The sequence below is a fragment of the Thermobia domestica genome, chromosome 8, assembly GCF_964235325.1.
Source record: "Thermobia domestica chromosome 8, izTheDome1.hap1.1, whole genome shotgun sequence".
Classification (NCBI taxonomy): domain Eukaryota; kingdom Metazoa; phylum Arthropoda; class Insecta; order Zygentoma; family Lepismatidae; genus Thermobia; species Thermobia domestica.
In genome coordinates this window covers 115,422,532-115,441,133 of record NC_137461.1, presented here as the reverse complement: position 1 = coordinate 115,441,133, position 18,602 = coordinate 115,422,532, and the positions used below count along the sequence as shown (strand labels likewise).

General features: G+C 33.9%; 1 long non-coding RNA gene across 1 annotated transcript in view; it reads right to left on the bottom strand.

Annotated features, from left to right (window-relative positions):
* LOC145693159 (uncharacterized) overlaps nucleotides 1–18,602 on the bottom strand; it is a 300,592-nt gene extending 281,990 nt beyond the window's left edge. Inside the window, exon 1 of the long non-coding RNA XR_014132717.1 lies at nucleotides 18,365–18,602. This is a non-coding gene — a long non-coding RNA (uncharacterized LOC145693159). The remainder of the gene's footprint in view (nucleotides 1–18,364) is intronic.

The following is an 18,602-nucleotide window of genomic DNA, read 5'->3' as shown; positions in this document are numbered from 1 at the left end:
TAAGAATCATGTTGATAATACTTTGTCAAAGACCAGATGAAAATTAAGAGCCTGCCTTACTAAAAATAATGCAAAATTCACCATTTTTCTTTTGCTTGTTTATTCATAAGTGAAAGGAGATAATGATATGCAACTTACCACAATCATAGATAATGTTGTACTACAACAGAAAATATGAACCTGAAGAATTTTCAGTGTTGCCATCCATAGAAATTACAGTGTTGCCAGAATAACAATTTCCCTAAAATCTAAGTTAAAGCAGCGACTAGAGGAACGAACTCAACTGCATTTGATTACGTATCATGTTGTTTTGGTTTCCTGTGAACTACTTTTTAAATAATAGTTGTATTTAGTTTGCAATAAACAAAATAGTTTTAACATACAGTTATTAAAACTAAATAATAATGCTATTTAAAATGTAGTTCAGAGCAAACCAAAACAACACAAAACGTAACCAAGTGGAGTTAAGATCATTCCTCTAGTCGCTGCCTTAACTTAGATTTTACGGAAATTGTTTTTCTGGCAACACTGTAATTTCTATGGATGGCAACACTGAAAATTCTTCAGGTTCATATTTTCTGTTGTGGAACAATATTATCAATGATTGTGGTAAGTTGCCTATCATTATCTCCTTTCACTTATGAATAAACAAGCAAAAGAAAAATGGTAAATTTTGTATTATTTTTAGTAAGGCAGGCTCTTAAGTCTTACTAAACAGGCTGCAAAAGACTTTAAAGATGTTTTAACCTGTAATATTCAATATTCTGCTTATGTTAGATCCGATTTAGAATATGCTGCTTTGATATTTAATAGTAATTTGTTCTCGATCTCCCCAGTTATTGAAATTATTTAAATTTCGTTTTTATCTTGACTTCGACTTAAATTTAAATTTAATACATTAACCAATGATGCTATTCTTTTCAAAGTCAATTTAATTTCCCTCGGCGGAAGAAGAAATTTACCGCAGATCAAATTGTTTCGCAGTATAATTTATGGTAAGATTGATTTCATCGATTTAAAAAATTGAAATCTTTCAGTTATGCCACGATTATGCCCTTTAGGCTAAGGAAGACGATGATAAAGCCGGTGAATGATGATGAAAGAATTGGTGAAATGAAAAGCTGTACGGGAGTAACCGACAAAATCCAAGACCACGATGTTGGCCACCAGAAATTTACTTGGCCGGGGATTGAACCAAGGACCCACGCACCAGAGGTAAGCACTCTACCACTGAGCACTACCTATGGTTTTCACTCTGAAAAGGGTCTCACAAAGAATATGCGTTGTGGTGGTTCAACCCAGCATACGAAGATCAGTTAACGACGAGAAGGCGCACTTCGAGTTACTATTGCCTAACCAGAACATCGACATACAACATCATTTACCCTTTATTTATTTATTCATTTTCATTTGACGCGTCGTTCTCTGAACGAAAGAAGCAGTCAAATTGGCGTATACGTGTTGACAACGAAAATTACATCTCTCTACTGGAAACTGATGTAAGCATCAGGTTGACTAATGGCATGTTCACTAGCCCTTGAGAGAACTGTGACACACTATAGCCTAATATTAAGATGATCAAAGTACGCATTCAGTCGTTCCATGAGCAACATGAAAATGCACTGATACTGGTCATTTTTGATAATGTGTCAGATAATGCCCTTTACCTTTAATTTCTTTTTACTTTTTTTAAAAAAACAATGTATAATCTATACTTACTAATACACAGAGTCCGGCAGAAAAATGTGACGGTTTTCAAAGTGAATTTGTGACCAGATTGATTATTTCACATCTGATTCTTTATTTTCTAATTGAACTATAACTCAAAGTATTTTCATTACTACAATCAGATATAAACAAACCACTCTTACTTCTTGAAAATTACATTTTTCAGATGATTTCCTCAATATTTACTTGTGGTCTCAATATTCTCAACGGTGCATGGTTTTCCTGAAAGTTCGTAATCCACAACAGTATTGTGTTGCGGTTTGAACCTCTGTAGTTCCAATGAATTGTACTCATTGTTTTAATGAAATTTTGAAAAAATCCACGATGAATGCTCGATGTTCTGGTGACCAACGCTTCACGGTGACTGAAATCAGTGTTGCCACAGTCCTAGCTTTAAACTGGGCTGAAAAGTAGTACCAAATTGAAACAAAGAGGGCTGAATTCGGTATTTTATACCAGTGTAATGCATGGCTCTATAACACGAAACTAAAAGAGGTGAAGTTTTAGAACACTCGCCACTCTTCCAAAAGTTCAAATCTAAAAAGTGCTCTTTTTAAAGAAATACTTTTTAAAAAACATCCACGGCGTACCGGTACCTTTCTAATGAGAACGGAATATTTCCTCTTCTGTCTTAGAAAGAGGTTCACGAGAAGTTTCGAAAATACCAAATAATAAATATAAAAGTTTTGTTGAAAATCAGAGTTTTATTATTTTCCTTCTTTTTTTTCTATACGAGAGAGTTACGAGAATTGTTCCTTATTGAGTCAGTTAATTGTATTCTGGGAGTAGAAACATTTGAGCCCTTCAGTCTCTCGCTTGCTGCCACGTCCTCTCGTCTTTATTTATTTTTTTTTTCATTCCTTTTTGCACGGTAATACTGTATAAACCGAAAAGGCTTTGAATCGACTAAACTTTTTTTTCTGACAAGACTGGGGTTATCGTACTGCATCAAATTTTCACGTTTACAAAACAAAAAAAAAGTTTTTATCGATTTTCTCGGATACTACGCATGAGGTTTTAAACTCACACCTAACATTTTGTTCACCTCAATGAGATCCATCATTTGGTATATGTTTCGTCTTTTTGGTACTTTTTTCTTTAAACTAATAAATAACAAGAGTTTCATTTAGGAGGTAGGGATGTGGCAATAACACCCTTGAATTTGATATATATATATACAGGGTAGCCCAAAAGTAGGTATACAGTACCGTACTGATCAGCTCATTGCTTTTTATATCATTTCTTATTGGTATCCATCAGGTAGACTTAGTTTCTTTATTATTTGTTCTGAATGTCCTTTTACTTATACTTTAAGCTCGGAACAAGAGAAATAAATAAACCGATAAACTAGAATGTTATACTAGATCAATGCAGGTGTGTATTTTTTCTATACCTACTTTTGGGCCACCCTGTATACTTTCATTTTAATTAATAGTATAGTAAAATACTAATGAAAACATAAAATTACTTATGTCGGTGGAGAATCCTACCCCGCTAAAGCAAAACCTGATATAACGCTTCTGCCCAGTGGCGGACTTAGCCCGGGGCCGGTTGACCTAGGCCCACAAGTCTTTTGAGCGACAAAAATAAATTGAAGCTATTATTTATTTACAGGGTGGCCCAAAAGTAGGTATACACCGCTGAATTGTTCAAGTATAACATTTTAGTTTATGGGTTTATTTGCTTCGGCTGTTCGAAGCTTAAGGTATAAGAAATAAAGCATTAAGAACAAATAATAAATAAACTAAGTCTACCTGATGGATAACAATAAGAAATAATTTTAAAAAATGCAATGAACTGATCAGTACGGTACTATATATATCTACTTTTGGGCCACCCTGTATTTTTGACAGTCCATTGTAAACGTTGCCTTTTATTTTTTTGTGAAAAGTTTTTGAAACATTAGATATAGTTTCAGTTGAAAATTTTCAGTTATGAAATGTGTAAAACAATACTTAAGTTCCACAATGTTAACATCCAACCTTCGCGTCCTTGGAGCGCAAAGGTTCTATGTCCAATTTTAGAAATTTTACAGGAGAGCAAAAATGATGGACACAGGATATAGGAGGACATATGGGATAGGACAATATTTCATCCATTATTTCTTGTAAATAATAACTATTTCGTGTGCTTTCTTTTCGCCATGTGGAAGAGCTCATCATGCGTCATCTATAAGTATAAAAATCTCAATTTCGAAAAAAGTTGGACATAGAACCTTTGCGCTCTAAGGACGCGTATCCATCATGAGAGAGTTAAGTTGGAAATTTCTGCAGGACCCATAAGAAATTGTAAACTCATGATATACCTATCATAGTCTGGGCTCTGCCTGCCCCCAGTTTTTCTTTCTACATCCGCCACTGCTACTGGCTAATAACATTACTCAATCTTTGGTAGTGTTGGGAGAAATGTGAAAATATGCTTCAAGAATTGAATTTTAGTCGTATTTAACTTAAGAGAGAAGCAATTCTTTTTTATCTGTTTGTCCATATGACTACGACAGCCATGTATTAAATTATAGAGTTTCTTTCTTTTGCAATTTGATGGATATTCAGTTATCAGTGTCTTTGTGTCAACTCATTTCAAACTTCTTGCACAGCTACTAGAGATAACATTCTGTGTTTCAATTCTGAATGTGTGAGAACGTGATGTGTTATTGTCGTGCTTTCATCACTCTTAGCGTTTATATTTACGAGCCTTTTTGCATATTAATTAAGTCACGCAATTTGCTGTGTATAAGAATAAATAATTGCTATTCAAAATAGGACTATATAATTTGAACAGACTCTCCGGACACGTGACTTTTCTGGTTTCATTATTATTATTAGTAGTAGTAGAAGTAATAGTAGTAATATAATGTTTTCATCATTGTGTGATTTAAGGTCAATATACTTTAACAGATCATTATTTTTGCTTTAGTAAATTTATATTATACTAAAACTTTTTTGGTTTGATTATCAGAATACTGAAAGAAAACGCTTGCATGTTTATCACACAGATGAAGCTAAACATATGTTATATTGTAGTTTAAAACGAGCTAATATGAAAATTGGATTAAATATCTCGCCCACAACCTACCAGATGGCTTTGTTTGTATAGGGTGGCCCATAATTATGTAATATGATGTTTCAAAGACTGCGGTAAAGAAACTGGCAACTTGAACAGAAATACATTACTCTGATATCTTTCCTTACAAGAATTATAATATCTGTTCTCCATGGAATGGTCCATCAATGCACCCCAAATCAATACATGCTTCAAGACGAAGAGCAACGTTGTCATAAGCAGATTTTTCAGGCCCATACTGGTATCCTATGGAAGTCTTCTGTGATAGCTTCCCGTAGTTCGGCCAAATTGAGTATGTGACGTTGACACACTTTTTGTCCTTTAAAACATCCCATAAGAAAAAAAGGTCGGGTGATGTCAAAACGGGAGATCGAGCTGGCCACTTCACAGACGTACGTCGACCAATCCAATGGTTCGGGAATGTGTGGCACTAGCATAGCATACATTAACGGTTCTACTAAGTCCAGTGACCGTTATCTCCACTCTCAGGTTATACAGTGTTGCCATACCGAAACTCTTTGTTCAGAATTACAAATACTACAATTAGTCAATCATCATGTACATAATCATGGACCACTCTGTACTATCGTAAAAAGAATATTTGTGTGGCTTAATGTTGAGTAGTGCCTTCGCCATCTTAGAATCTCAGGACATTAGTTTTATATGGGACATATTATTCCATGTTGTTCAAAATTAATTGAATTTTTTATTTGAATTCCCTGACTTCTTTTCTCTTCTATTGTATTTCATTGGCCCCAGAGTGATGCAGTCTGAAAAGGCATTTACTAGTGCTCTTAAAATTCGAATAATTCATTACCAAAATACTTGAATAATGGATTCTTCGAATATTCGTTATTTGGATAATGGATAATTATTGAAACGAGTATTCGGATAACGAGCAGTATTACCCACAATAGGAGACGAAACAGAAAATAACGTTTTCTAGACTTGTCTCGTAAATTTTGTACAAGGCGCATTTCGATTCTCGAAGAATTCTTTATCATTTCTTGTCGATTCTCGGAAAGCTTTTAACGTTTCGTCTTGTAAATTTACAAATTTACAAAATTGATGCCCTGTTTTTCTCTTCCTTAATTTAACGTAAGAGTGATCATAACCCTTCCGTATCACGGGACGTTCAGAAAGGGTGTGACATAACAACATTTGAACTATATTTATTATTGAAGTATAGGTATTGTGGTACAACTTACTCTTCATTGTGTTCGTACAATCACGTTATTAAATTATAGTCTGTACACAGTACTATGAACCATGGGTCAGAAACATAGACGTTACGCAAAAATTATTAAAAGGGGCTGGAAGCTTTCGAAATATGGGTGTGGAGAAGAATGAAATGAAATCTTTGAGTTTTACGTCCCACGGTTATGCCGGTTAGGCTAAAGGAGACGGTGATAATGAGAGATGAGTGAAATGGTGGAATGAAGAAAGTGGGAGGAAACGGGAGTACCCCGAGAAAACCCACGAGCACGGTGTTTGTCCACCACAAAGTTCACTTGGCGGGGGCTGGGATCGAACCCGGGACCCCAAGCACCAGAGGTGAACGCTCTACCACTGAGCCACCGTGCCCCCCTGGAGAAGAATGGAGAGGACTAGTTGGGTCGAGCGGAAAACGAATGAGAAGGTCTTAGAAATGGTCGGGGAGAAAAGAACAACTGGTTGGGACATTGCTTAAGAAAGAACTGTATCATGAGGAACTTGTTAGAGGGTATGGTGGCAGGAAAGAGAGGGAAAGGGCGAACTAGACTCTAATTAATAGATGATATCAAAACATAAAAAACGTACGTGAAGATGAAGAGGTTATCGAAAGACCGTGGATCATGGAAGCTTCTCAGTGGCGGCAAGTGACCTGCCGATAATGGCAGTGATGATAATGATGACTATGAATCATGTAAGAGGCGCGGTGACACAGCGGTACAGCGCGCAACTCTTGCGCGTAAGGTCCTTGCTTCAGTCAAGTGTCTCATGTGCGTGGGTTTTCTCTGGATTCTTCTGTATCCCGCCACTCACATCATCTATCTCATCATCATCGTCTCTCTCAGCCTCGGTACATAATCGTGGGACGTAAAAATTAATGTAACACTAAAATAGTGTTCAAGATCTAAGACTTAGGTAAAGTTTTGTTATCCAGGAGACTCGTGCCACGAGAATTTTTCGTTTCGTGGACAACATTGATAATGAGTATCAATCAATTGTTCGGATAACTATTAATTATTCTAACAATTGTTCGGAACAGTTATTATCCGAACAACGAATAATTCTTAGAATTTCTGAAAGGAATATTCGGATATTCGAATAACAATAGAATAAAATTCTAATATTTAAATGAATAACGAATCATTTTAACAGCACAAGCGTCTACCTACAACCGGATGATATGGATTCGATCCTAAATGAGGGAGGTATTCTCTATTCTACCCTTCTATCAATGCGACTCAGGGGTTCGCACAGACTTCATAAAACGAGTACTTGTAGAAACTTAGAGGTAAAGAAAGCTGGACAGTGTAAATCACTATATCATCTCCTATGCATGTCAAAGTCAAGAAAGTCTGGAGCCTTTCCTCCTCAGTACACTTGAATTCCCAGGCTGAACAGAAACATTATTTAGCTCAGATCCGGCCTTAGGAAGTGCGGAGCCCATTTGGGAACAATTTTGTCAAACTTAGGTTCCCAGCTGTATAGTCTGTAGAATCATATATCTATATCTATATCTATATCTATATCTATATCTATATCTATATCTATATCTATATCTATATCTATATCTATATCTATATCTAAATCTATATCTATATCTGTATCTATATCTATATCTATATCTATATCTATATCTGCATATCTATATTTATATTTATATTTATTAGACAATAGTGTACTATGACTGCTCGGCAAATTTTCACAGAATATCCTGGCTTTAATCTGAAAATCTGGGAGCCTTATATTTGTCTCATATATATAGGCAAGGATCCAAGGATCCAAGGGCTGTAGCCCCACCTTGATGCTCAGGTATACACTGAATAAAATGGGCTTCAATCCTACTTTACACCGGATAAAATGGCAAACTGTGGTTTAGCCCTTCCTTTGATGATATCCTGGATCCGCGTCTGTATATATATATATATATATATATAGAGAGAGAGAGAGAGAGAGAGAGAGAAAGAGAGATCTTCGGTAGATTTTCATCTCTCTTGTAGGAAGGAAAACAAACAGATGTAAGTTACATTTTAATATAAAATTGTATATATGTAAGGTTCGTTAATTGTATCTTCGTTCTTAAAACTTATTTATGGGTCCGTGACACAAAATTAATCAGCTAGTAGTAAGATCACTGAACTCTATAGATCTAAAATCCAGTTAACTGTGTTTATACTGGGTATCACAGAACAAATGTTTATCTGACGATGTGAGTACTTTAGTACTGTATTGAACCACACATTTTAGGTTAAACTAGCACCCTTTTTTGATTGTTTCTGTTGGTTAGTAAGGTTAGTGAGAGATTGATATGAACCAAGATATAAAAGACAAAATCGATTCCACCTTAATTTAAACTATCGATATAATAACTAATACCCGCGAATAGTTAAACTCAAATTTATATTTACATACTGCTTTGGTTCTAAATTCTGTAGCACTATAATTCTAATAAGCTTAAGACACAATTCATTTTAGGAAATATCTGAAAAACTAGTAGTATCCAATGTCCTAAAAGCACGACTTTCGTTGTGTTGTTTTATTATAATAGTCAGTGCTGTTTTCTCTAAAAACATTAAAAGTGATGTTACTCATAGTCTTTTGATATATTGCAATGCGTTATTGTGTATAGTTGACAAAAAAGAATATATTACACAGTCACTGTTGCGAATAGGTGACTTCAGAGAATAGCTAAATGATGCACATAATCTAGCTAAAAAGAAAGAGCCAAATTTGCCTAAGAATATAGATAAATTTATACAAAATTTAATAATAAACTAAGGAAAACATATCTAAACTTTATTGTACTGACTTAAATATACTGCAAGTTCTTCCTGATAATCTGAAATCAACACTTGTATCATTCAGACTTAAAATATTTAACGCGCATTTTGGTCCACCATTGAAATTCTTCGTACGCCACTACTATTATATTGCAATTTGGTAACCTAAAGACCATAAATCATACAAATGAAATCATTAATTTTTATCTCCATGTTGCGTTGATTCTTTAATTGATTCTTATATATTTCGTTCGTCTATTTTCCTGCGGACATCTTCAGAGCTTCAACTTAATTCTGCAGGTAAATGCCACCTTCTAATTTTGTATTTTATTTACCTGCAGAACTAAGCTGAACCTCTGAAGATGTCTACAAGAAAATAGGAGGTGAAATATATATGTGGATCAATTAAAGAATGAATGCAACATGAAGACAAGATGATTTTATTCCTTTATATGTGTCAGTTGAGTGAAAAGTTAAGCCGGTAACGACGAATCGTAATTGTGGAACATTGTGCACATGTTAATCTTATAATTATAATTATAATAAAGGTAACAACATTTACAAACATAATTGTCGGTGATCATCAACAAAAACATGTAATTCTTCAAAAACAGTAAACAATTATACATATCACAAAGAGAAACAATTTATAGTGTTTATAATTTTGAAATGGATTTTGCAGAAAATATAGAAAGTATAAGTATATGATAAGCCAAATGCATATAGTACCTATCCTTATCCCTAATGCATATAGCTCTGAAATGGGATTATTGTTGGCGTGTAATATTTTCATAAAATTTCCAACACAAAATGTCAAAGAGGAGTGAAAATTTCCCGAGGCTCTGGAATTCCGCAAGGCAACGAGATGCGGTTAAAATTTGAGCAATCTCTCGCACAGCCTCCCAAACTATATGTATATATGAATATATATACTGTATGTGTGTGTGAGAGTGTGTGGATTGAGAGTCAAAAGAGTATTATGTGCTATACATCCCGTCACAAAGTACAGCAACCACACACTACGTGCGAATGTTAGTAGCCTAACCACTGTGCAAACATCATGATATTTCAATTAAGTGCATGAATATATAGCACGGAGAGGACGATCCATTTAACCTAGCGATATGCGTGTATCCCATTTTCAACCAGGTTGGGTTTGGGTCGGCTTTGGCTGACTGTGTACTCTCTCTCTCTCTCTCGATGTTCTATGTACATGTGTGTTTAAATGTGTTTGTCTGTGTGTGTGTGTGTGTGTGTCTAGATATGCTGATGTTCGGTTGGTTGGGTTTAGCCCGCGAGTCAATAGAAACCCGTAACACCCTCGACGAAGTGTTTGTGTAAACAGGAGCGTTAATCGGCAATCGACAGCTGTAAGCAGTGCATGTTGTTTTAGGCGTTAATACAGAAGCAATACGCTGATATGTGTGTGTACATACCCACACACACTTATATATATATATATATATATATATATATATATATATATATATATATATATTCCAACCAATGTGTGTGCGGCGTAAACAATCACCTACTACATACAAATTCCTACATATACACTGCAACGTACTGTTGCCAACCAAATCCTCCTCCCTCTGACACCCCTAGTGTATCTTCTCTCTGATTTTACGTCGCCCTGCTTCCTATGTTAATGGCTGAACACATATATTTGTTTGTACGTGTGTGTGTGTCTGAATGTCTATATTGGTGCATGAATGCTCAAGCAATTATGCCTTCACAACAAAATATATTATTTTCATTAATGAATTTTACGGATTTTATACTCTGATGTTTGAAATTAAATTACTTTGGTCATTACTCTTTAAAAGTTCATAGAATCAACAATTTTTAAAATAGACAATTTGAAAAATATTTTTTCACCAATATCTGGGACAAACTTTAAATTACACTTATGTTCTTTTTAAAGAGTTTCTTCATTGAGCTGTACCAAAAAAAAAAAAAAAAAAAAAAAAAATTGAGATACCATGGCTTCGATTGATCCAAATACGAATGCGATTGCGAATGCGAATGTGAACTGCGAACTCAACTGCCTCTACGGGATTCAAAATATTGCTAATGCGGATTCCATCAACGTGCTTCTTATCAATTTTACGCTTGAATTTATATCTTAAGCTTTTATGTAAGTAGTAACGACTAACACTTACCATTTAACTTGGAAAAAGCAATTCAAATAACATTATACTGTAATAAGAAACTAACTTTTTGGCTTATGAAACCCTGAGACTCAATGGTGCGTTCACAGAAACTCTCCTTTGACTTTTGTCCTTAGCTAACTGGATCCAGTTGCTACTTTGTATTCCTTTTTCTGCGAGATTTATCTCAATATTGTCCTCATATCTGCTCCTAGGTCTTCCTAATGGTCGTTTTTCGGTTAAATTACCAGTAAAATCTTTGAAAGTATTCTTACTTTCTTCCTGTGTGACAACATGACCTGTCCACCGGAGCCTTTTTTGATTGATGGTCCTTATAATACAGTTCCTCGTGATGAAGTTTCCGACATTCCCAATTCCAGTTACTGTTAGGGCCCAATATTCGTCTCAGGATTTCATTCTCAAATACTTTCAATCTGAATCCTTTCCTCAGAGTATGCGACTATATTTCACAACCATGAAGCACAACATCCATGATTATCGTTTTATATATTTTAAGCTTCAAATTTCTCCATAGAATTCGAAAGGGTCTACTTTGTCGAAAGTATTATTTGATATTTAAGTGTTTCATTAATTTCAGTACTACGATCCAGGCGAAAATCCAAGTATTTAGTTTTGTCTGCATTTGCTTCTAAACCCACATCCCTCAAAGATTTAATTAGGTCTCTGCATTTCTTTCTATTGTTCTTCTGTCATCTCCTTATTTATTTACACCATCAGCATACGCCTTAATCTGGTGAATACCATTCAATTCTAGGCCCTGGTTGCTATCTTTGATTTTTCGTATAGCGTACTCCAAGACAAAGTTGAATAATAATGGCGACAACGCATCTCCTTGTTTCAAGTCGTTCTCGACAAGAATTTTCCTCTTTGACTCATTTAAGCACATCTTAATGCATCTAACTAGTTTTTCGGTATTCCAGATTCTGTAAGAATGTTGTACAGTGTTTTCATCCTAACCGAGTCATAGGCCTTTCTAAAATCAATAAACAATTGATGTATCAAGGTATTGTATTCCCATTTCTTTTCAAGTGTTTGTCGAATGGTTATCTTGTAGATAGTTGATCTACCTATATTTCGCCTAGTTCACACAATCTTAGATTTCAAGCATTGTTTTTAGTGTTACATGATTCATAGCATAAAGACCATAAATTGATAACGTTATTGTACGAACCTAATGAAGAGTATGTATCAATACTTACGCCATTAGATATTTACGTCATTGGACAACATACCTAGGTACTTCAATAATAAATATGGTTTGAATGTTGTTATAGCATACTTCTCGTGGCACTCTCGAGACAAGAAAGATTATCATAATTTCTGGATAAAATTAAGAAAAAAGACAGAACATTAAACGATGCACTTACTGAAATTTATCAGTTATAAATATGCCTGTTAAAACTAAGTGAGTGTAACATTTTCTTCTTTATCAACCAGTTTCACTGGTATCTTCCTGAATCACCTAGAATCCAAATGGCAATTTTAGCATTATACCTCTCTCATCTTAGGTGTAGGCGAAACAAGAACTCTTGTTTGGCCTATTTCTGTTTCTTCTAGAGCTCTGCTAGCAATTTACATAATTTTACCTCTCTCATCTTAGATATAAGAGATGTAAGTTAGATATAGGCAAAACAAAAATTTCTGTTTGGCTTATTACAGCTCGTAAAATTTCTTGGGAGAGGGGATATTCAATATTTGAATGATTAAGGATTAAGGATTTAGAACAATCCCATCTTCTACAATCAATGGCCCAATCAAAACCCATATAACAGGGTTCTTCTAAGAATTTTCCTCCTTTTCCTTTCCTTAGAATTATTTCTGTTTGCTAACTATTTTACTGAGACTACATTCATGTGTTAAAATTCAGCATTTTTGATTAAATGGAAATAGTACATTCCCATTGCTAAGATTGTGCCGATTTGTTAATATGGATAAAAATTATGCAAGTTTGAACCAAATTTCGACTATAGCAAAACGCCTACTCAGTGATCCTTATTTAAAATCTCCTGTTGCTAAAGACGCGTAATCTGGTAAAGTTCGCCTAATTTTTAGAGAACATAAACGTTCTTTCTTTAAAAAATGAATTTAAACATAGCAACATCAGTAAATCAAACTAATTGCTTATCGCATTTTCAACTTTTTTGAAGTGTTTGCTTGAAGTGAAATTTTTTTCTAAGAGAGATTGTTTCTATTATTATTCTTCACTGGGTATATACAATGATTTAAAAATCCTATTGTTTCGTTACGTAAGCTGCATCTTGATTCTTTCGCTGTGCAGATGATGAACTGGATGAATCATGCGTTTTTTTCTTTGAATCACTACTTGCTCTTTATGTAAAAAGCATATAAAAACCAGATATGTTGGTTTTTCATTCAGTCTGTCAACATTACTCTACTGACCACCCCTCACTGTATTTCCCTTTTCTCTTTTCTCCCCTGAGACTAAGGTGCCCTTTCGTTGAGGGAATTCTTATCCCTTTTTTCCAGGAATTCTGTAATGATCAGTCTTCTTCTGCCCTCGACATCCAAGTTATCTGTAGAAGGTATCTTGACACGTATCTGTGTTGGGTTCTGCTGTGAAAGAGTAAGTATTTTGTCTAGTTTCGTGTATTTAGTTACCGAGTAAGAGCGTGTAAAGTAGGGTTTGGTATTGGCTTTTTCTTCTCCATTGAATTCCTTTCTTAGTTATTCTTCACCCTAAGACCCACTCACATATGCACTCAGACTGAGATTTACTTCTTGTTTGGATCTTTTCTTTTCCCATTGATAATAATCAATATTAGAAACCTTAGCATTGTCTTCCCTAGTATTATTATTTTCGGCCTGCGGTTCTAATGTCGAAACATTGAACTTCATAAGTGGGATAAAGGAGGAATATTGAGCGTTGCAACACAGTGTGATTCAAAGTGAAGGACCCAATTTTCTACTTCAATACTTCTTGCGTATACACCTAACATGCAAATTATGTTTACAAGATTTGAAAGATGTTCTAAAGTTTCTAATACCACGATTAGGGCTAGCACATAGAGTGTAGCCGTACAACAGCGTCGGTTGAGAGCAAAAGTGTGCTTTACGGCTAACAAGTATTCATGTACCGTTTTCGTTTGCAGGGATAATGTATCTCGTGATGCCGCAAAACAGTATATTTCCTCAAAAATGAATGCAAATTCAGATAGGCTCCACTAAAGAAATGTCAATATGCCTATCCATTTCCAATAAACTTATCTATTGTTGCCCTGGGAATTCATTCATTAAACGTCGAAATCCCAATGTTTATAGTGTGAAACTCTGTCATTGGAAGATCAAGTCTAAATTTTTATTTATTTTTGTAAATAAAAATAAATAGTGGAAAATATAATAAAAATTTTGAAATCATAACTGTAAAATACTATTAAATCGTCACATGAGAACCAGAGCAACGTAACTCCAAAAATGCGGTTTTCGTTTTTTTCATGTTTGGATATAATTTCGAAAGCCCCACTTGGTGTAAATGGAACGTAACGCCATCTGTTCTCCTTGTCGATCATGTGTTGTAATGTAGTTGAATTACTATCTTATTAAAAACACATCTTTCTAAGAAAATATTATTTTTGTCCTCTCGCTTGTAAACCTAGAAAATAGAGTTACGTTCCTCTAGTTCTCATGCGACGAAATAAGATAATCACCGTTTTTCAAATTTCTCATATTATTCAGAAATCTACAAGTACAATTTATTATCATAATAATCGGATTTTGAAGCTTCATCAATATACAAAAAGTAGTTCTGAAGACATCTATTAGTTCATTTTTTACTAGTGTTAAAATTCCAATAATACTATATTAGTATACTACTGAAATGTTTTTGGAATCCTATAAAATCAATAAAACAAAAAATATATATATTTGATAACGAAAATTCGAAGAATGAGAAGAAAGTTATTATATATAACAAACCGATTATTATTTTTAACATAACTATTTCTTACCACTAATTAATTGGAAAGAGCTTTGCTTTTCAAACTTGTTACATTTTTAATTTTCTTTGTCTCTATTACATAATAAAACCTTTTTTTAAAAATATGAACTGACTTCAAAAAGGCTCTAAAAGGCAGAAATAATAAAATTGCTAAAAGAGCAGACAGTAATAATAATAATAATAATAATAATAATAATAATAATAATAATAATAATAATAATAAAGCGCTTGAAAGCAGAAAATAATTTTAGTGCTAAAAGCAGACAATAATAATAATAAAGAGCTTAATAGCAGAAAATAATTTAAAAGGATTTAAAAGCAGACAATAATAATAATAAAGCGCTTAAAAGTAGAAAATAATGTATTACTACTTTCTATAAAAATTGTTGAACTAATGCCAAGCTGAACAAAACAATGCCTAATATAAAATTATTTATATGATAATTGTATTAGGCATTAATATGTTCGGCTTGGCAAAACTTCAAAAATTTCTTACAGATAATAGTAGTATATTATTTTCTGTTTTTAAGCGCTTTATTATTATTATTGTCTGCTTTTTAGCACTTCCATCATTTTCAAAATTTTAGTACTTTTCTGAAATCGGTTCAAAATTTTTTTTAAAGTTTTATTTATTATTTTTATGTTTCTTGTGTTTTTTTAAAGTCGGTTATTTTTCTTTTAAAAAGTTTTTTTTTAATTTTCTGCTATTTAGAACGTTTTTGAAATCAAATATTTTTCTTTCAAGTTTTTTAAATTTTTCCATTTTTTCGTTACACCAATAGTTTAACTAGATACCTAAACTAAAAGTAGAACACTTAACTCCTTATAAAATGGTCTCAGTACAAAATAGGCATGAAGAAATGTGAAATAATTTATTATTATTATTATTATTATTATTATTATTATTATTATTATTATTATTATTATTATTATTATTATTATTATTATTATTATTATTATTATTATTAGGTCCTATAGTTAAAAACTTTTCTTGGGAATAGCTCATTACATTAGTAAAAACTGCATCAAAATATTACGTAGTCTAAATAGTGGCATCAAAATATCACGTAGCCTTTTGCACACGATGTGGCGTTAGTGTCCAAATTCATAGGGTATAGGAGTTGCATGGGTCCGGCCTTCTGCCCAATTCGATAGCTGACATTTGAGGTTAGTAGATGTACAAAAAAATGTTGGAATTCTTAGAATCTGATGTAAGATAAAGCGCCGTGAATATTAATGAACTTTCTGCAAAACGGCGCTACATTTTATAATTTAATTTCGATACAGGCGCAAATGCTGCACAGGCTTGTGAAGATAGTTTGTACTGTTTGTAGGCAAGAAACTCTATCACAAAGTAACACCCCAAAAGAAGGTTCATTCGCTTTCGTTCTGGATTTTTTTCTATTTTGATGACCTTAACATCCATTGGAAAAAGTGGACCAAAAAAGATGTTCTCAAACACTTAGTTATATGCAACCCACGTTACTTTGTTGAATTTCTGGTTGCAGCATATTTTAGGATAAGCTTTCTCCATTAGGCGTTTGCAGAAATTATTTTACTTTTTAAAAATAATTAATAATTATTATTTTTTAAAAATATTTTATACGTAAAATTTTTCCTTGGAAATAGCTTATTCGATTAGTGAGAATTGCAAGGAAATATAACCAACTGTTCTCGATATAATTGCTTACAATGTTACTGGTCGAACTGAGAACTTACTTTTTTTTCAAACTTGGTTAAAAGTGAAAGTAATCTTATTTGTAACCGAATCACGTGAAATAAGGTGAAGCGCTTGAAATGAATTTTTGGTCATAGTTATCACCTACGTCGAACTGTTTTTATCATTTTATTTTTATTAAAACATATTTCCTACGGCGGCAATGTTAGCCATAATTTAAGCAAAAAATTGAGCATCTCATGAACCCCTAAACCTAGAAATATGAAATTCGGTATATAATATCCTTATTAAAAATTAACTGTCACGTGTCCCAACATTTAAAAATGTTTCAAGGGGCAAATGAGCATTTATATCTATATTATATCTAAATGTGTGTGTATATTCCAGCATAACCTTAGTATGGAGTTCCCTCGTGCCTAAACAGTTAGCGTACGCGCCTTTGACGTGGGAGACCCAGATTCGATTCCTGCGGGAGCTCATTTGATTCGGATCCCACGTTAAGCTGTAGGTCCACATGCCATATAGCCTCAGTGCTTAAAGGAACGCTAAAATGAAAAAGCCTAATAACCTTAGTACGCCTGAAGCAATTTTCCAAACTTGATACATATATGATTTTGAATCTGGAAACATATACTGTGGGAATAAGTCATCTCTAACCCTTAGGAGGCACGAAGAGGGTGACATGTGAACATAATCAAAATCGACCGACATTAGTGTCGAAATAAATTTTTCGCGTCACTCTTACCGTTCCCGAGATATTGGCCAAACAATGACCGATTTCTAGATATTTAGGCAGCCATATCTCGGGAACCGTAAGTCATAGAGAGATCATATTGGTGTTGATTAATACCTAAGAGAATAGTAAATATTTTGGTACCAAATAGTAACCGGTGGCCACTGCCAAGTTGCTCACTGATTTGGCCAGTGGCCACCAATTAATATTGGTATCAAAATGTTTACCACCATCTTACGTATTGATTAACATCAATATCATCTCTCTATGACTTACCGTTCCCGTGATATTGGCCAAAAATAGTCCCGATTTCGAGAGATATAAGGAGCCATCTCTCGGGAACCGTAATTCATAGAGTGATCATATTGGTGTTGATCAATATTTAACAGGATGATGAACATTTTGGTACCGAATAATAACCGGTTGTCACTGATCAACTTGCTACTGGTCAACTGGCCACCGTTTCCCGTAAAAAAGTTCGAATTTCGGGAGATTTAAGGAACCATATGTCGGGAACTGTTAAGTCATAGAGAGATGATATTTTGCGAATTTTTGCGAGAAACAGAACAAGGTGCGGATAAAAAGATTTATTTTGCATCTAAAAACAATCACAGTTATCCTTCCTGCTTCATCTCTCCATTCTTTTTTTAAGTTCGTTCTGTTAATGCTCTTGGAGCATTCTCAACTGGTTTATATCCTCCATAGTTTTCAGACGTTTACTTAGCAAAAGATCTACAAATTTAAGAGTAAAATTTGATATAAGAATTTCACGAGTCACACCAATGGATCACGATTCTTTCGTCGAGAATAATTGCGAAAGTTCGTAACTATTATTGGTATCTTTAATGAGAGACATAGGGACCTATGCAGAGTCGTTCTGATGCGTGATTAGTGCCATACTAAACAGTTCGACTCACATATGTTTCCTGCAGTAGTAATGCTTTTAGTATGACGCTAATCATACCTCTAAACGACTCAGCATAAGGCCTATAAAGTTTTACTTGATATATATGTGTACATCGAGTGTAAAATCACTGTTCTTACCTTGAGTTGGGATCAATTGTCACCAAAGCGTTGTGAAGAATGATTATGAAAAGAAATTCCATGTTGAATCTTGCCTTGTCTTAACTGATTTTGCTAGCTGGTCCTCGAAAAAAAAAAAAAAAATCTGAAAGCAAGTAACACCACTAAACTATGAGAGAATGATGAGAAAATGAACCGGAAACTTTTGATGAGTTGACTAAATGCTTGCTGACTGGGAGACTAGTTTTCAAGTGTTTAT